General features: G+C 25.2%; 1 protein-coding gene across 4 annotated transcripts in view; it reads right to left on the bottom strand.

Moving 5' to 3' along the window:
• dock (SH2/SH3 adaptor protein dock) overlaps positions 1–22,452 on the bottom strand; it is a 92,638-nt gene that overhangs the window by 42,900 nt on the left and 27,286 nt on the right. For 2 of the 4 annotated variants that reach the window (XM_073970374.1, XM_073970378.1), the window contains exon 2: positions 8,857–8,873. The exons of the other annotated variants lie outside the window; for them this stretch is intronic. The gene's annotated coding sequence lies outside the window, so the exon portion shown is untranslated. The remainder of the gene's footprint in view (positions 1–8,856; positions 8,874–22,452) is intronic. 4 annotated transcript variants of the gene reach the window in all.

The raw sequence follows: 22,452 nt of genomic DNA, 5'->3' as shown, positions 1-22,452 counted from the left end.
TAAAATATAAAATATAAAATATAAAATATAAAATATAAAATATAAAATATAAAATATAAAATATAAAATATAAAATATAAAATATAAAATATAAAATATAAAATATAAAATATAAAATATAAAATATAAAATATAAAATATAAAATATAAAATATAAAATATAAAATATAAAATATAAAATATAAAATATAAAATATAAAATATAAAATATAAAATATAAAATATAAAATATAAAATATAAAATATAAAATATAAAATATAAAATATAAAATATAAAATATAAAATATAAAATATAAAATATAAAATATAAAATATAAAATATAAAATATAAAATATAAAATATAAAATATAAAATATAAAATATAAAATATAAAATATAAAATATAAAATATAAAATATAAAATATAAAATATAAAATATAAAATATAAAATATAAAATATAAAATATAAAATATAAAATATAAAATATAAAATATAAAATATAAAATATAAAATATAAAATATAAAATATAAAATATAAAATATAAAATATAAAATATAAAATATAAAATATAAAATATAAAATATAAAATATAAAATATAAAATATAAAATATAAAATATAAAATATAAAATATAAAATATAAAATATAAAATATAAAATATAAAATATAAAATATAAAATATAAAATATAAAATATAAAATATAAAATATAAAATATAAAATATAAAATATAAAATATAAAATATAAAATATAAAATATAAAATATAAAATATAAAATATAAAATATAAAATATAAAATATAAAATATAAAATATAAAATATAAAATATAAAATATAAAATATAAAATATAAAATATAAAATATAAAATATAAAATATAAAATATAAAATATAAAATATAAAATATAAAATATAAAATATAAAATATAAAATATAAAATATAAAATATAAAATATAAAATATAAAATATAAAATATAAAATATAAAATATAAAATATAAAATATAAAATATAAAATATAAAATATAAAATATAAAATATAAAATATAAAATATAAAATATAAAATATAAAATATAAAATATAAAATATAAAATATAAAATATAAAATATAAAATATAAAATATAAAATATAAAATATAAAATATAAAATATAAAATATAAAATATAAAATATAAAATATAAAATATAAAATATAAAATATAAAATATAAAATATAAAATATAAAATATAAAATATAAAATATAAAATATAAAATATAAAATATAAAATATAAAATATAAAATATAAAATATAAAATATAAAATATAAAATATAAAATATAAAATATAAAATATAAAATATAAAATATAAAATATAAAATATAAAATATAAAATATAAAATATAAAATATAAAATATAAAATATAAAATATAAAATATAAAATATAAAATATAAAATATAAAATATAAAATATAAAATATAAAATATAAAATATAAAATATAAAATATAAAATATAAAATATAAAATATAAAATATAAAATATAAAATATAAAATATAAAATATAAAATATAAAATATAAAATATAAAATATAAAATATAAAATATAAAATATAAAATATAAAATATAAAATATAAAATATAAAATATAAAATATAAAATATAAAATATAAAATATAAAATATAAAATATAAAATATAAAATATAAAATATAAAATATAAAATATAAAATATAAAATATAAAATATAAAATATAAAATATAAAATATAAAATATAAAATATAAAATATAAAATATAAAATATAAAATATAAAATATAAAATATAAAATATAAAATATAAAATATAAAATATAAAATATAAAATATAAAATATAAAATATAAAATATAAAATATAAAATATAAAATATAAAATATAAAATATAAAATATAAAATATAAAATATAAAATATAAAATATAAAATATAAAATATAAAATATAAAATATAAAATATAAAATATAAAATATAAAATATAAAATATAAAATATAAAATATAAAATATAAAATATAAAATATAAAATATAAAATATAAAATATAAAATATAAAATATAAAATATAAAATATAAAATATAAAATATAAAATATAAAATATAAAATATAAAATATAAAATATAAAATATAAAATATAAAATATAAAATATAAAATATAAAATATAAAATATAAAATATAAAATATAAAATATAAAATATAAAATATAAAATATAAAATATAAAATATAAAATATAAAATATAAAATATAAAATATAAAATATAAAATATAAAATATAAAATATAAAATATAAAATATAAAATATAAAATATAAAATATAAAATATAAAATATAAAATATAAAATATAAAATATAAAATATAAAATATAAAATATAAAATATAAAATATAAAATATAAAATATAAAATATAAAATATAAAATATAAAATATAAAATATAAAATATAAAATATAAAATATAAAATATAAAATATAAAATATAAAATATAAAATATAAAATATAAAATATAAAATATAAAATATAAAATATAAAATATAAAATATAAAATATAAAATATAAAATATAAAATATAAAATATAAAATATAAAATATAAAATATAAAATATAAAATATAAAATATAAAATATAAAATATAAAATATAAAATATAAAATATAAAATATAAAATATAAAATATAAAATATAAAATATAAAATATAAAATATAAAATATAAAATATAAAATATAAAATATAAAATATAAAATATAAAATATAAAATATAAAATATAAAATATAAAATATAAAATATAAAATATAAAATATAAAATATAAAATATAAAATATAAAATATAAAATATAAAATATAAAATATAAAATATAAAATATAAAATATAAAATATAAAATATAAAATATAAAATATAAAATATAAAATATAAAATATAAAATATAAAATATAAAATATAAAATATAAAATATAAAATATAAAATATAAAATATAAAATATAAAATATAAAATATAAAATATAAAATATAAAATATAAAATATAAAATATAAAATATAAAATATAAAATATAAAATATAAAATATAAAATATAAAATATAAAATATAAAATATAAAATATAAAATATAAAATATAAAATATAAAATATAAAATATAAAATATAAAATATAAAATATAAAATATAAAATATAAAATATAAAATATAAAATATAAAATATAAAATATAAAATATAAAATATAAAGTATAAAATATAAATTATAGAGTGTAAAACTTACTATTTGTTGTAGTCAAGCTTAATCTCATATTTGTTGTCTTCAAATTTAAAAAACAACAAGTTTAAAGTGGGGTGTAGTTAAATTGATTACTTTTGGGGATGGCAGAGAATACTAGTTTCGTCCAACGCCACTTGGACTCATCAGTTCTCTTAGTTCTTTGTATTGAAACCAAGAACCCTTCCCCAATTTTATGACGACTCGAGGTCAAGAATAAGTGTGACTGATGAATTCGTTTCAATGCGAATTCAACCGAAAACACCTAAAAACTCTCGTAGCCGCATATGTAAACCAAATTAACTACTCCACTGTCATGTGTCTCCACATTGCAGAGAATGCACATAACTATTTTGATAGTTGTCGAAAAATAACAACAACCAATCGTCCACGGTGCTCTGTGTCTATTTTTAGATTCACTTTGGCAGTTTTGTTGAGATGTATGTTTTACTTACTATTTGTTGTAGTCAAGCTTAATCTCATATTTGTTGTCTTCAAATTTAAAAAACAACAAGTTTAAAGTCGAGTCGTCATAAAATTGGGGAAGGGTTCTTTGTTTCAATACAAAGAACTAAGAGACCTGATGAGTCCAAGTGGCGTTGGACGAAACTAGTATTCTCCAAAAGTAATCAATTTAACTACACCCAACTTTAAACTTGTTGTTTTTTAAATTTGAAGACAACAAATATGAGATTAAGCTTGACTACAACAAATAGTAAGTAAAACATACATCTCAACAAAACTGCCAAAGTGAATCTAAAAATAAAGTGTAAAATATAAAATATGAGATAGAAAATACGAAATACAAATTGTAAAATATAAAATACAAAATACAAATTGGAAAATATAAAACATAAAATTGAACATATGTATACACTATATATTATATTTTATACTTCTATATTTATATTTTACTTTTTTATATCTTTGTATTTTATTTTTTATATATACTTTATAAAGATTTTTGTATTTATAAGCCTCCTCCTTTCAGACCCTAGAATGACCCTCACAACAAATGTCAAAGTTCTGGGTCTTACCAAACGGTCAATATCAAGTTGCCTAAAAAATTAATTTTGTGTCCAGTATAAATATTTTCTTGTAATTATGTTACAGCCCCTCCTGACTATCAGATTATTTTGATAAATAGGTCCAATTTTCTTCGCACATATTCTACAGTGACGTATTTTATTAGAAAAACAAGACATATTCTGTCACCATAAAATACAAAAAAACTCACATCTCATGTTACAAACATACATAGAAAAGAATAACAACAACATCATGATTTATTGCCCACCTCATTCATTTATTTAAAAAAAGACCACTTATAAGAATTTGTTTTTCTTGTGCACACGCCCTTGCATTCATCACAATTGTTGAAAAAAACACACTTTCCAAATGAACAAAAAAAAAATGGAATACAGAAAGTGAAAAAATTAATGCTTCAATGGATTTAAATCCCATGGCAATCGTGCAAGCTGCTGCTGCTTCTGGCCAGCAAATAAATTTGTGTTCTCTCTCTAATGCTATCAATTAATTGTTTGTCTGGAAGTTGAAGTCAAAGAAAAACATTGAATAGAAGTAGAAAAACTCTTCCCCCTCGGAAAAAATAACAAACAATCATCAATATTATGTTCCTTCTTATCATTCAGACATTGTTGATTTAGAGGACCAACCGAACGGCCAATAGATTATATTGTGTCATACAAGTGCTGAAATGAGGGGCCAACATCAAACAAACACACTCACACACGCAAAGTGACCGTTTGTTATTCATTTCCCCCAACAATTCAAGTGTCAAAAGTTCAAAGATTGAATTGTAAATTGTATTTGGATGTCGGATAGAATGAAAAAGAGATTACAGACTCACACAGCACCACCACACAACAACACACCCACAAAATGAGACAAATTTCTAAAACGAATAGAAAACATTTTTTTTTCAAATAGGTTTATAGACATTAGGGTGGATATTATTTTTGTAATATTGCATATTTTACTTGTACTTTATATTTTATATTTCATTTTTTATATTTTATATTTTATATTTCATATTTTATTTTTTTGTTTTTTATTTGTTATATCTTAAATTTTATATTTTATAATTTACATTTTTGATTTTATAATTTATATTTTATATTTAATATTTTATTTTTTAAGTATATAAAATACTTTATTTTATAATTTATATTTTATAATTTATATTGTATGGGTGCCACCGTGGTACAATGGTATGCACACCCGCCTTGCACAATGATGGTCGTGGGATCAATTCCCCGACCAGGAAACATAAAAAATTTTCAACTGTGGCAAAATACCCCTCAGAAATGTTGGTGACAATTGCTAAGTATTTCAGCCATGTAAAACTTCTCTACAAGTGGTGTCTTAAGATACTCCGTTCGGACTCGGCGTTAAACAGTAGGTCCCACCATATCATTGAGCTAATGTGAATCGGGGTGCACTCATTGATATGAGAGAAGTCTCCCTTGTCCCATCTGGTATGTTTGTGGAATAGTGTGTCCAAAAAACCGGTTTTTTGAAACAAAACTGTTTTCTATAAAATTGCTTATATTTCATAAAAATTTGATTAAAAATTGGCGGAAAAGGGAAAATTAACGACTTTGTTATATAATTATCTCATCAAATCCATGATATCTGACATTCAACCTTGAAATTGGGACATCAATATTAAGATTGAATTGATTGATTGTGCTTTAAGAATAGTATAAACTGTTACTAATATAAAAATATGTACCAAAAGAACTAAATTTACAATTTACGTCGTCTTGCTTTGTAAGCTTCATATTATTGTGAAATGTCTAAATCAAACATACATTTTATTATCATTACATTTTATTTATAACCTGGCATTCGGCTAAAGATCGTGTTAATTACAGTCAAACTTCTCTATAACATAGATCTTGAGGACGAAAATTAATATGTTATAAAGCACCTTCTTGATAAATGGATGACTTTTCTTTGAAAATTCATATTTTTAGTCTAAAGAAGGGACTTTTTTCTTTCGACTATATGTGCAGGTTTTGCCTAATTAGGACAATCATAGACGTCATAAGAAACTCGTTCTTTGAATAATGAAAATATTGGACTAAATATTCGTTTTAAACTGTAATTACAACAATACTCTCTGCATATTATTTAATTTTTAGGACACTGTACGTCAAAAAGCAATACTAGTGCCCTCAGAGAGAGCTTCTATCCACTCACACCATTAAAGCTCCCTGAAGTATGCAACAAAAATAAACTACCGAAAGCTGCTTTAAGACCATTTTACTCAAAATACTTTTCACTTTTAAACACATTTGGCATCTAGAAATTTGCGGTATTTTATGTTATTTGAGTTTATTTTACTTTCAAGAGTAAAATTGTAATGAAATATTGAAAATATTACTATTTTTAAAAAACCGGTTAACCGACACAAATACCCGGTTTTTTCGGTTAACCGAAAATGACGATTTTGATGAAAACCGGCTTCGGTTTTTAACGAAAAACCGGGTAACCGGTTAACAATTATTAATTTTTATTTAATATTTTGTATATTATATTTTATTTTTTATATTTTATATTTTATATATATTTTTTTTTCATTTTATAAATTATATTTATTTTTTTATATTTTATTTTTTATATTTGATTTTTTTTTATTTTATATTTTATATATTTTATTATATATATTTTATTTTTTATATTCAATATTTTATAATTTATATTTTATTTTTTACATTTTATAATTTATATTTTATTTTTTATATTTTATTTTTTATATTTTATTTTTTATATTATATATCTTATTGCTTATATTTTATAAATTATATTTTATATTTTTTTGTAATTTTTTATATTTAATATCTTATTTTTTATATTTAATATTTTATTTTTTATATTTAATTTTTTATATTTTATTGTTTATATTTTATAAATTATATTGTATAATTTATATTTTATAATTTATATTTTATTTTTTATAATTTATACTTTATATTTTATTTTTTATATTTAGTTTTTTATATTTAGTTTTTTATATTTTATATACTATATTTTATAATTTATGTATATTGTATATATTATATTTTATAATTTATATTTTATAATTTAGAATTCATATTTAATATTTTAGATCTTATATTTTATTTTTTATATTTTATATTCAAATTTTTTTATTTTATATATTTTATTTTTTATATTTAATATTTTTATTTTATATTTAATATATTTTATTATTTATATTTTATTTTTTATATTCTATATTTTATATATTATATTTTATTTTGTACATTTTATATTTTATAATTTATATGTTATATTTTTAAATTTAATTTATATTTTGTTTTTTATATTTTATATTATATTGTTTAAGTTTTATAAATTAAATTTTATATTTTATTTTTTATATTTTATAATTTATTTTTTATATTTATTAATTTTATTTTTTATTTTTTATATTTTATTGCTTATTTTCTATAAATTATATTTTATAATTTATAGCTTATATTTTATATTTTATATTTAGTTTTTATATTTTATATATTTTATACTAATATTTTATAATTTATATTTTATTTTTTATATATTATATTTTATATTCTATATGTTATATTTTATATTTTATAATATATTTTATATTTTATAATATATTTTATGTTTTATATCTTATATTTTAATTTTTATTTTTTATATTTTATACTTTATTTTTTACATTTTATATTTAACATTTTATAATTTATATTTTATATTTTATGTTCTATACCTTATCTTTTATATTTATATCTTATATTTTATTTTTCACATTTTATATATTTTATATTCTATATTTTTTTTTTAAATTTTATATTTAATATTTTATTTTTTATATTTTATAAATTATATTGTATATTTAATATTTTATAATTAATATTTTATATTTTATTTTTTATATTCAAAAATTTTTTTTTTATTTTTTATTAATTTATATTTTATTTTTTAGTTTTTATATTTAATATTTTATTTTTTAGTTTTTATATTTAATATTTTATTTGTTATATTCAATATTTTATTTTATTTATTTTATTATTGATATTTTATTTATTATACTTTATATTCTATGGGCCATTATTACATGTGTTCTTTTACTATCTGATGGATTTGAAAATGCACAATAAACTAATTTGGAGGCATTAAAATATAATTTTCACATTGAAAGTTAATGAAAAGAAGCTCCTAATTGAAATGCCATCATCACTTTTAACTGTAAGTTAACCGGAACGCTATAAATCTGTTCGGTAAATCCAAACAAAATAAAAGAAGACTTATAATAATGGGGGTATATTTTATAAATTATATTGTATATTTTATAATTTAAATTTAATATTTTATTTATTAAATTCAATATTTTATTTTTTAGCTTTTATATTTTATATTTAATAATTTATATTTTATATATTATTTTTTATATTTTATTTCATATTTTATACATGTTATATATTACATATTACATTTTGCATTTCTTATTTAATATGTTATATTATTCTAAATGTGGCTAACATTTCCTATATTTGTATTGAATAAAAAACTTGCTATACTTTCCCATACTATTTCAATTTACATTTTTGCTTACCATGAGATTTTCCACAACTGCATTTGATATTTTCCCACAAAACATAAAAAAAACAAAAAGAAAAAAATTATAATGTTATTGTTTATTTATAATTTTGCTGTCATATTACTTCATACATTTAAATTAAAGTTCCGCATTTCAATATCAATAAAAGTACACATCACTAAAACACAGACTGTCTGTCTTACCACCATTAAAGTACGTGAGTTTTTTTTTATTGTGATAAAAATACCATATCGTAGTACGACTACTGCCTACTTTTTTTCTTTCTTTCAACAACGTCATCATTATTGTAAGGTATAATATCGGATTTCCGGTATAATGAAGCTAATATTTTGAGACAAAAGAAGTAGCGCTAGAGAAAAAAAAACAGCTAAGCAAAGTACATGTCTTTAAAAGCACAAAAAACAATGCAAAGTGCAAATAGACGGGAACACATGTTACCACCATCAGCAACAACAACAACCGGAATGCAATTTGTAGCGGTGTTTTGTTGTTTAGTTTTACCTACATATATTTGAACATGTGTTTTAGGTATTAAACCGGCTCACAGGCTTACGAATGAAATATATATTAGGTTATTAACATGTATTATGAAGAAGGATATAGCTGTACTAGAGCTCAATATTGAATGTTAGGAAATATTGTCTGTGTATTTTGTTGACATTGCCATGCTCCTCTGTGAAGGATGCTCATAATAAGGTTCAACGTTGACAGTGAAAAATTTTTATACGGTGAGCGTCAAATATGTTCATTCGATTTTGCAATGATGGCTTCTGCAACAATGAACCTTTGAGTATTGCACCCAATGTAGACAAAGAAATTGCACAAATGCATATATTAACTATTGAATGACCATTGAGCAATGAACCAATGAACTGAGCTACTGAGCAATTTGACCTTTTGAGTTTTAGATCCCAGTGACTGAAAAGTTGCTCGTGGTTCAAAAATTATTAAACAAATGTTTTATAAATTTAGCAATTTTCTTCTTTTTTATAATAAAATTGCATTGAATACCTAATTTGTACACCCACTGTAAAAGTTCTTTGAAAACAACATCTTATTATGCTGTAGCTTAGCTAAACAATAGAAGTTCGTTAATTTTTTTTTTCATAATGTACGTTGTACGTCCTTGAAATAATAGCAGCAGATTATGGTATGGTTATTGTGTCTAAGACGTCAAACAACATCAGAACGTTGAGTACTTGGATAATTTTTAACGTTGCGGTATAAGCCACGTTTGAAAGATGTCGACATTCATTCATTTTTTGCATTGCAACATATGAGGCAGACGTACAAATATGCTGTTGTTTTACCATGTTAACGCACCATAATATTGAAAAATGTGAACGTTCATTGTAGTATGTTTTCGAGGTAATGACGGAACAGTTGATTGGGAGGGTGTGTCACGTCATGGGTAGGATAGTTGATTAAGACAACCACCTACAACTAAAACATATTGGATTTAATTCCATATACATATAATAAATATAAATAAAATAACATAAAAATTTTAACAAAAATATTCGAACAATAAATTAAAAAAAAATCGTTTGTGGTCCTAGCATCCCAGGAGGACTTTATTCAAATAAATATGAAGAAAATTATTATTATTTTTTAATTATATATTATTATTATTATTATTATTTTTTTTTTTTTTGATAGAAATTACAAGCTTTCAAATTATTGAAAGTTTAAAATATGTACGTTTTTTCTTTTAGAATTTTTGACCCACATTTCATTATCAAAAGACAAAGAAAAGGAACCCGCAACCAAACTCCCAACATTCCAATGCTGTGTCATTGTTCGTTGTTCGTTCCTCTCCAATAAAATCACATAATTGATCGTTTCACTTAATCAATGTGGAAGCCAAGTGAATTATGTTTAGAAACAACAACGAACAGACAAAAAATCTTAGCTGAGCACTTTTTAAGACGGAACATTAATTATATGAGAAAATAAATATTTTGGTATTTGTCGAAATGCATTTCAATAATTAATGTAGCAAAACAAAAATATTGGTCTACACTACTATGCAAGGAAAGCAAAGAAGTTCATCAAAAGATATTATTCCAAAATATAATATTAAAGACGAAAAATTATATAAATTATACTTTTATTGTTTTATATTTGTATACTTTAATATTTATATATTTTTACAATTTTATATTTATATATTTTCACATTTTTATATTTTTATTTTTAATAGTTTCATATTTTAATATTTCTATATTTTGTATTTTATATTTAACATTTTATATTTTCTACTGTATATTTTATATTGTATATTTTATTTTTTACATTTTATATTTTACATTTTATACTTTATATTTTATAATATATATTTTATATTTCCATATTTTTATATTTTTAAACTTATATTTTTATATTTTTTTTTATTTTTATATTTTTATATTTTATTATTTTTAAATTTTTATATTTTTGTATTTTTGTATTTTTATATTATTATATTTTTATATTTTTATATTTATATATTTTTATATTCTTATATTTTTCTATTTTTATATTTTTATATTTTTATGTTTTTATGTTTTTATATTTTTATATTTTTATGTTTTTATGTTTTTATGTTTTTATATTTTTATATTTTTATATTTTTATATTTTTATATTTTTATATTTTTATATTTTCATATTTTTATATTTTTATATTTTTATATTTTTATATTTTTATATTTTTATTTTTTTATATTTTTATATTTTTATTTTTTTATATTTTAATATTTTAATATTTAGTATTTAGTATTTTATATTTTATTTTTTACATTTAATATTTAATATTTAATATTTAATATTTAATATTTAATATTTAATATTTAATATTTAATATTTAATATTTAATATTTAATATTTAATATTTAATATTTAATATTTAATATTTAATATTTAATATTTAATATTTAATATTTAATATTTAATATTTAATATTTAATATTTAATATTTAATATTTAATATTTAATATTTAATATTTAATATTTAATATTTAATATTTAATATTTAATATTTAATATTTAATATTTAATATTTAATATTTAATATTTAATATTTAATATTTAATATTTAATATTTAATATTTAATATTTAATATTTAATATTTAATATTTAATATTTAATATTTAATATTTAATATTTAATATTTAATATTTAATATTTAATATTTAATATTTAATATTTAATATTTAATATTTAATATTTAATATTTAATATTTAATATTTAATATTTAATATTTAATATTTAATATTTAATATTTAATATTTAATATTTAATATTTAATATTTAATATTTAATATTTAATATTTAATATTTAATATTTAATATTTAATATTTAATATTTAATATTTAATATTTAATATTTAATATTTAATATTTAATATTTAATATTTAATATTTAATATTTAATATTTAATATTTAATATTTAATATTTAATATTTAATATTTAATATTTAATATTTAATATTTAATATTTAATATTTAATATTTAATATTTAATATTTAATATTTAATATTTAATATTTAATATTTAATATTTAATATTTAATATTTAATATTTAATATTTAATATTTAATATTTAATATTTAATATTTAATATTTAATATTTAATATTTAATATTTAATATTTAATATTTAATATTTAATATTTAATATTTAATATTTAATATTTAATATTTAATATTTAATATTATATATTTTATATTTTATACTTTATACATCATATTTTAAATGTTATATTTTATACTTTAAATTTTATATTTTGTATTTTATATTTTAAATTTCATGTTTTAATTTTATATTCTATGTTTTATATTTTATGTTTTGTATTTTGTGTTTAATATTTTATAAAATTTATATAAATTACTTTTGTCCAAAATTTGTAATCTTGTGTTATTAGTTCTTCAGAAACGTACCAAAACGAAAACCTAACTAAGAAGCACAAAGTAAAACATAAAAACAACGTTGTTTGTACAACAGCAACCAAACAAAAACAAAATCAAGCCCAACAAAATGTATGACTTAATAATAAACAAAACGATTTTGTCTTAAGAAAAATAAATTCAATCAGTTTTCAGTTCGAACTTTTCATCATTTACCCAACAAGTAGCGAAACAGCAAAAACAACAACAAGTTTATGGACAATAGTGACTGATCGAGTGTGCGGCGGTAGTTATTCTCATGTGGGGAATCGCCACCAATGGAGGAGATACATATGAGTGGTATGTTGGTGGTTGGTTTTTTACCTCTATCTAAATCTCATTCAAGTTTGTGACTCATGGCTTCAAAAAAAAAAATACTTGGAAAACCAAAACAAATCTAAAAATCGATGTTTCTTTTTCTGCATCAGCAACAAGAAAAACGAAAAAAATAGTGTTTTTTGTATACAAAAAGTGTCAAAACAAACTTTAATTACTTCTGATGTACCACTGAATGGAGTGGACAGTGGCAGTGACACGAAATGAAATAATTCGGGAACTTTTTGAACCAAACCTTTAAATTTCAATTCAATAATTCTGAGAATCATCAGCCCAGCCACCTTAGTTGGTCCCCGTAGAATTTTTTAGAGATGTCGGGTCATTATGTGCAGAATCATGGACCCCCAGCAAACCAATCGTATCGACATCGTAACGAAATCGGAACAATATTTGGACGTTAGAACATGGCGGTGAAAAGGTTTGCGGCGGGCGTCAAAACCTGGGCCTTTTCGACAAATTTTTCTTGGGGTACACAGAACTCAAAATTGTAACTAATTGACTTGGCAAATGCTCATGAATCCCTCGAATTATATAGGATTTCACAATATAATACACATCAAATTAACGTGTCGAACTACGTGTCACGCGTTACTTTTTCTGTATCTGGTTTGATATGCCAATCCCCGGAACCTTCTCTATGTTTCCAAAATAACAAATGTTTGTCTGCGACACACAAAATTCGAAATTGTAACCAATTGACTTGGAGAATGCTGATGAATTCCTTAAAATACATAGGACTTCACTCTACAATAAACATAAAATTAGCGGAGGGAACGTGGCGTTTCGAAATACGCATTAAGCGTAACTTTTTTAAGAATTTCGGTAGATATGTTAATCCTCGAAGTTGCGACTTCTCTATGAAAAGTTCTGATATTTCAAAAGAAATTTTGCAGATCATGGTTCTCAAAACTTTACAGCGGTCGTCTCCATTAGGGGGGTTCATACTACCTTTTCTTAGACTGAGACTGAGACTTTGATTGGAAATTTTTCTGATTGAAGCTCTTTTGGTCGCGGTCCACACTGGAGCGATTTCATTGAAAAAATTAATGCGTCGCTAGGTCGAATTTCACGGTAGAGTAATGTCATGAAATTGCTGTAGTGATAAACTCGATCTAAGAACGCCTAATTTTATGCAATTTTTTCAATGAAATCGCTCTAGTGTGGACCAAGACTTTCTCACATAGAATTCGTAATTGCAACCAGTTGTCTTGGAAAATGTTTATAGATGCCTGAAATTATATAAGATTTCAAAATATAACTAACGTCAAATTAACAAGAGAACATGGCGTGTCACGCGTTACTTTTCTAAGAATCTCGAAGATGCGCCTTCTAAATAAAAAGTTCGAATATTCCACGAGCAGGTTATCTGTTTTATGTTCTTAAACATTATTGCGGTCTTCAGTAATCGCTCCTTAAGTTTTCTCCTTTTTTTGTAGTAATTCTCCTTATAATATTTCACTTATAACAAATTTCCCAACATTTAGTAGCCCCTCAAAAACAAAATTTGTTGTCTGGAGCCCAATTGCTCAAACTACAAAACACTACACATTTAAGTTTTCACATCATCATAATCCCCCAATGTATTATGACTTTTTTCTATTGGTTTTTCCTGTTTTTCTTTATTAGTTGGTCGGTGGAAAATTGATTTCCGGTAAAAAAAAAAAACACAGAAAAAAACATTTATCAGCTGCCAAAGAAACTTTGAATAGAGAAAAAATTGAATATTTCTTTTATGTTGTTATTGAAGGTGGGAGGTTGGGTGGCAGTTAGGGGTGCGGGTGTTGACAGAGTTACAAGACATTAGGGAATTTGTCTTGTATGTTTTGATTGTAACAAATAGTAGCAGAAGAAAAAAACAAACAGAGAAATACTCAACTCAAAAGAATACTTTAGCATATAATCTTCCGTGAACGATGATAATGCTGTAGATGAGGTGGATGCTTTAGATGTAGTTTTGAATGCATACAAAATTGAATGTTGCCCAAATATGCCGACACACACACGCTTTCAAATAGAAAAGATGATGCAAAACGTCTAAGTACAATTTCATGCTGCATAACTTAGCTTCAGAGAATCCCCCAACGACATTGTCTAGTCAAGAAGTCAAATTTGTGTTACACTCGAAGAAATGGCTAGATGAAAGAATTGCGGAAAATTTGTTTTCCTAAAAATTAATATTTACAACGAGCATCTCTGAAGAGTCTAGGCACAAACGTGGACAGAAAGTCATTTCGGGGTCCACTAGGCCAGTCATGCACGCGTCTTTACGAAAAAGTTAACTACAACGCTCTTTCCCATACAAAAACCCAAAATAGCATTCTATTCCTGTGCACCATTGCACTTGACGAAATATGAATATTGTAACTCATTTGGGGGAGGGGCAAGTTCTCCCCCCAATTCCACTCTCTTTGTACTCACTGAGGTAGGAGAAGGGTTCAAAGTTTTTCATTGCCCAAATACTTAGAAAATGTGACAAGCGGAACATATTGCCACCTTCGAAAAATGTGATGTTATTGTCGGGGATGAGCCTCCGACCTGCTGCAAAAGTTTGAGGGGCAGTCAGTTGAGAAATTCGCTATTTTCGTAAATGGCAATAGATTACCGGATTGTTTTATATGTTTTGATTGTAATCGTTCATCTGTCAATAGATTATTTATTCGGTTTTCGTGAACCTAGTCCTGTGGCTCCTTTCAATGAATCGTATAATTGAACAAGTCATATCATAAACTACACAATACTAACATTTGTTCTGAGCATCTAATAATTCTCCTGAGCATCCCAGAATGAGCTGAAAAAATCGTATATTTTCCATTGATCACCTTTTATTAGATCATTAGTTCGATCTTAGTGAACTAAATAGAACGGCTTTGTCAGACACAATTCAGTGGCTCATTTCAATGAATCGTTCAATTGAACCTAAAACGGCAATGGATATTATATTACTGGATGAAGTTCATTTATAGTTCAAAGATAAGTAGCACAATTCTACCATTACCGGAAACAGTGGACCTATAAGCACCATATTCGAATTTCATCTAATATTCGAAAAACTATTACGATATGCAAAGTGTGGACCAACGGAGTATTCGGTTCGGGAGTTGTCATGAGCACCAGAAACTACACATGCTGGCCGTAGGGGTTTTTTACAATTTTCGGGCCATTTTCTCATGAAATATGGACTTGCCACTGAAAAAAACTTGTACCATCGTAATAGGGACCTTGAGTATAACATGTTGCTTGAAAAATCAAATCGATTCCAGAGGAGGTCCTAACCGACACTTTTCCGAATTTTGGTGTGGGGAGTATCCAAAGGAGTTGACATATATAGTCTATATGATCTATGTCTCGTGGAAATATTACGATGTCCAAAGTATGGACCAGATCAGATACTACCTTCGGGAGTTATCGTGCGCACCATTTTAGCGAAAAGTTTTGAACTTTTGCGGGGGAGGTACCCAAAGGGTGGACCGATAAGGCCCATCTCGGAATTTGATTTAACTTAGGGCAAAATAGTACGATTGGCAATTTTTGGATCGAATCGGTTTATTCGTTCGAGAGTTACCGCGCGCTCTATCCACAACACATGGAGCCATATGTATGGACTTGCCCCTGAAAAACTTGCACCATCGTACTGGGGGAAGCGAATACAAGTTGTTACAACAAAAATTTAAAGATTCGATAGAAGGTCTTAAACTGCACTTATCCAAAATTTTGTGTGGGAGGTACCCGAAGGAGTGGACCGATATAGTCCTATTCGAACTTGATCTATGTCTCGTAGAAATATTACGATATCCAAAGTTATGACCAATTCGGTTACTCCCTCGAGAGTTATCCGAACATTTTCGAACTTTTATGGGGGAGCTACCGGAAGGAGTGGACCGATATAACCCATCTACGAACTTAAAGTAAGTTTGGACAAATATTACGAATGCCAAATTTTGGATCCGATCGGTGGCTTCGTTCGAGAATTATCGTGCGCTTCATCCACTACACATGATAGCGGGTTAACAGCTTTCCGGCCATTCTCTCATGAAGTATGGACATGCCCCTGAAAAACATGCACCTTCATAATGGGGGCAACGAATTCAAGTTTTTATAACAAAAATCTAAAGGATTCGAGAGGAGGTCTTAAACTTCACTTTTCCGAAATTTTGTGTGGGAGGTACCCGAAGGAGTTGACCGATAGGGTCCATAGTAAAACCTTAACTAAGTCTGGTAGAAATTTCGCGATGTGAAAAGAATGTACCAAATCGGTTACTCTCTTTAGGAGTTATCGTGCGCACAAATTTTCCGAATATTTTGGAACTTTTGTGGGGGAGGTAACGGAAGGAGTGGACCGATATGGACCATCTTCGAACTTAAATTAAGTTTGGGCAAAATATACGAAATCCAAAATTTGAACCGAATTGGTTCATCCGTTCGAGAGTTATCGTTATTACGAATGCCAAATTTTGGACCCGATCGGTTGCTTCTTTCGAGAGTTATAGTGTACACCAGCCAGGCAGACAGACAAACTGACGGTCATGGCTAAATCGACTCCAAATTGTCTGAAACGGATTTCGTCCAAACACACTTGGGGTCTAAAACCATTATTTCGATTAGGCACATTTGCCCGCAGGAAAGCAAACCCCCAGTAACCCCCCTCTGGACGGTCTGGTTTTCTATACAGTCGGTTCCAAGATAGAGGAAGGTACGGGGGCTGGCGTCTACTGTAAAAAGCTATCTCTTGAGTACGCTTACAGGCTGGATAGCAACTGTAGTGTCTTCCAGGCTGAAATCTTCGAAATTTGGAAGGCAGCGGAATTGATAAAATGTTTGGAGCTATCTCTTGAATACGCTTACAGGCTAGATAGCAACTGTATTGTCTTCTAGGCTGAAATCTTCGCGATTTGGAAGGCAGCGGAATTGATAAAAAGTTTGGATGCAGAAATCTTTGAACCGGTGACTATCTTTGTGGATAGTCAAGCGGCTCTTAAAGCCATCAAATCCTGCAACATCAATTCCGATGTCGTCCTTAAGTGTAGATCAGCCTTGGGAACGCTAAATAACGGCTTTCGGCTATGCTGGGTACCAGGACACCGCGACTATATGGGTAATTAAAGATCAGATGAATTAGCTAGTCGCAGTCTACAGATCTAGCAATCGCTGAATCCATCAGACCACCCATTTGTCACTTTTTCCAAAGAACTGAAACGTTCTCTGACGAAAGGGCCAGTGAATTATGGCATAATGGTGCATTGTGGTAAGATCCATTTGGTCGTCTCTGTCAGTCAAAAGAATGAATTCTCTGTTGAACCTGAGTAAAGCTGAAGTTAGAGTAATTACGGGAACCATCACTGGACACTGTTACATCAGGGCCTTTACCATAAAATGGAATGAGGATGTTACTGAGCAGACTCTGTGAGGATGCATTGTGGTAAGATCCATTTGGTCGTCTCTGTCAGTCAAAAGAATGAATTCTCTGTTGAACCTGAGTAAAGCTGAAGTTAGAGTAATTACGGGAACCATCACTGGACACTGTTACATCAGGGCCTTTACCATAAAATGGAATGAGGATGTTACTGAGCAGACTCTGTGAGGATGAGGAGGAGATGTAGACGATCGAGGTGTTCACTTTCCACCGTGTCTAACCTTCTATTCAACTGTGGAACCTGCTGTAATCTACAACATCATCAGAAATCTGAAGTGGCTGGGGCAGGGCAACCTGAACACGTGAACCGTATTTCAAGTATTCTGCCAACCATCACCGCCCAAACCTTTCCTTCTTTTAAACTATTTTTCCCTTCTAAAAATTTCTACTAAATTACTTCTTTCATACTTTCATAGTTTCCCCCCGGATGATCACAATGGACCGAAAGGTCTTCGAGTGACGCAGTCACAAATTAGTGCCTGCACATCCCCAAACCTAACCTAACCTAGCCTAAATGCTCAGGGTATAAAAAGGGCCGGCCTATTTGAACAATCTGGAATTACAACCAGTTGCCTTAAAACAATGGGTTTATTTTGAAAAATTTATTCTTGGAGCTCTAAAACCGCATAGAACTAGAAATTATAGTCACCTTGATAAATGCTGAATTATATAGGATTTCACAATACAATTGACATGAAATTAGCGAAAGAAACGTGGCGTGTCGTGCTTCGTGTCACGCTTTACTTTTCTAAGAATCTCGGTTGATGCACTAATTTTCGAAACAGTGCCTTCTCTATAAAGTTTTCGGATATTCTAGAGAGAAGTCTTCCGTTATTTGTCGGCAATGTTCGTGGGTTTTTTTTTTAATAAGAGAATAAAAGTCGTTTTATACGCCAATGGATGAAACATATGTTTCTCCTCTCTCTCCCTCTCCCTAAAATTTCTTAAAGAAAATACATATATTTTCTAAATTTCAATAAATTTCATGCAAAAACACAGCAAAAGTGCCAAATATTGCCAAAATTTTTTTCTGCTTTTTCTCAAAACAAAATTACAATATTCACAGCCGGTGTATAATCATCATCGTTATGCCGGCCTTTTTTTGTTGACAGTATAGTTTATTATGAATGTACTACGGCAAACGTATGAAAAAGAGGAAAAAATTATAAGCAAGCCGGACGGACGATAAATGGCGTGCCTTTTTATTTTTTTCGTGTGTTTTTGTCGTGTGTGTGCGCGCAGGCAGCTCTTCATATTTTGGCTTTATTACAGGTGCATAAATTATATTTTCACGGTGTGTATGGGGAATGGATATGGATGGATATTATGCAGCTTATTTGGGATTCTTTATGTTTTGGCGTAAAGTTATTGCCCTGCCCAATACAACAACAAACAATCTCTCGTGTTTATGCAAAAATTGAGAAAAAATAAAATCAAAGAGATTTATTCATAGTTCGCCGAATAGAAGCGGAATTTCTTTAATTAGTGAATTTTTGTGTCAAATTTTACATGACAATTAAATTATGTTTTTGAACTTTGTCATAGTAGATGATGGCTAATTAACATAGGAAGCGAAATGACGAGAGAGAGAAAATTGATTCTATTCATAGGGGAAACTTATTACTTGAAACTCAATAAGTAGCCTAGACAAGGGAATACTTAGTCCATATTTATATTAGGGAATTTTCCGTGCGGCAATTGCCAGTTTGATGGAGAGAGAGGTGAGGTACATATATGGTAACCCTTTGCCTCTCAACACCCTCTCACCAGCAAACTGACAATTGCCGCAAGGAAAATTGCCAAATGTAAATATGGACTTAAGGAACTTGGAAGTTTCTATTTCAAATAGTTACCATTAAATAGTATTTATTTTTATTTAATTAATCTTTAAGATCCGTTATGGCAAAATAAACACCCACCAAACATTTAAGAAATTATATTTTTTGTTTTATTTGTAGATAACTTGGCGTCTTGATTTTGCGAATTTGCAAAACCCACACTTTTGGATTGTTATTTCTTATTTTTATTTTTGTTTGTTTAGCTTTTTTGTTTCTTTTTTCTGGAAACAACAATTTTTTCTGCTTAAATAAAGTTAACAAAAAGTGTGATATAATTATTTATGTGAGTGTGTGTATGGGCGCCGAGCATTATTTTAAACTTAAGGTGAAGGTCGCCTAAACTTTTGCTGCCGCCACAAAAATATTATTGTTGTCTGGCGTTTTTTGGTAAATTAATAAAACTACTTCATAAGGTAAATGAATAATATCTGTAAACGCATACTTATATGGGTGCTGACTATCCAAACCTCCGACGGGTGGTAACTATGTCTATCTGTCTACACACATTAAAGGTGTGGTAAATTGGCAAAACATTAATTAATTATGGTATGGGTCGTCCGTCATTGCTGTCGTTTACATTTATTCAATGAGTTTTTGGATATTTTTTTAATAATTTTATAATTGACATAAAATTAAAGAAAAGAAAAAAGCGAAGGGGGAAGGAAATAGATTCCGTCACGTTTGTTTTGTTTAGTTTACAAAAAATCAGTTCGAATGTACAGAATTCTTAAAACTAAACAGAAAATTAAATTTTCTAATTGAATATTATAATATTATAGAATTGAATATTCTGGGTGACGTAGGGGATGGAAGATACCAAGGAACGGTCCTGACCGGTTTTAACATGGCAAAGCCCAGGATTTATCTTGGTCCCTCTTTCATCCCAAGTGGACACTGACCTCCCCGTGGTGTCACCTGGGGAACTGCCTTTAACACCCGTTAAAGGTAGTGAGCTAACATGTGCCGCGCGTTCACCCATAAGAACGTTAAAAACTTGGGTTTGGGCGTCGGGTTAGTAACCCTCCCCTAGAAAAAACAGCCTACTATGAAAAAACGAAAGAAAAGAAAAACAAACCCCTCTAAAGTTGACGAACCCCGCAAACGTTTTAAGGACCATGATCTGCGAATCTGCACCTGGAATGTTCGCACTCTTTATAGAGAAGGTGCAGTCTTCGCATTGGCAGACGTACTTGAAAAGTACAAGACCGATATTACTGCCATACAGGAAATACGATGGATTGGGAAAGGCGTCACAACAACACCTAAAGGTGACGCACTGTATTATAGCTGCCATGACGTAAAGCATGAGTTTGGTTGTGGATTCGTAGTTAGTCGGAGACTAAAACATCTTGTATCCAGCTTCACTCCAGTGAATGAAAGACTTGCTGCAATTCGAATAAAAGCTAAATTCTTCAACATCAGCTTTATCTGCGCTCATGCTCCCACTGAAGAAAAGGATGAACAGACCAAAGATATATTTTACGAGCGCTTAGAAGAAACATATGACCGTTGTCCTGCCCATGACATTAAAATCATTCTAGGCGATTTTAATGCCAAAATTGGAAAGGAGAATATCTTTGGCCCAACAGTCGGGAAATTCAGTCTCCACAGTGAAACATCTGACAATGGTATGAGACTGATAGACTTTGCAGCTGCAAAAAACATGGTAGTTAGCAGTACCAGATTTAATCATCTCGATATTCATAAGGGCACCTGGCTGTCTCCAGATCAGAAAACAAGAAACCAAATTGATCATGTTGTGATAGATGGAAGACATTCATCGAGCGTGTTGGATGTACGATCGTTCCGAGGCGCAAACATTGATTCGGACCACTACCTTGTTGCAGCAAAGGTACGCACCCGCTTAAACGTAGCAAACAAAGTACGAACAGACACAACACGAAAGTTAGACATCGGTAAGCTGCAATCACAACAGATAGCCACAGCATATTCCACTCAACTAGCCCAATTGCTTAATCAAAGCCCTCCTCATCCCGATAACATATCAGCGCAATGGCAAAGCATTGCCCACTCCATGCAAACAGCCGCAAAATCCATACTTGGATACCAGAGACCT

The sequence above is a fragment of the Musca autumnalis genome, unplaced genomic scaffold, assembly GCF_047663935.1.
Source record: "Musca autumnalis isolate F117 unplaced genomic scaffold, ASM4766393v1 scaffold_2, whole genome shotgun sequence".
Lineage (NCBI taxonomy): Eukaryota > Metazoa > Arthropoda > Insecta > Diptera > Muscidae > Musca > Musca autumnalis.
Note: the sequence above shows the minus strand (reverse complement) of the source record. Positions and strands in the feature narration are given on the sequence as shown.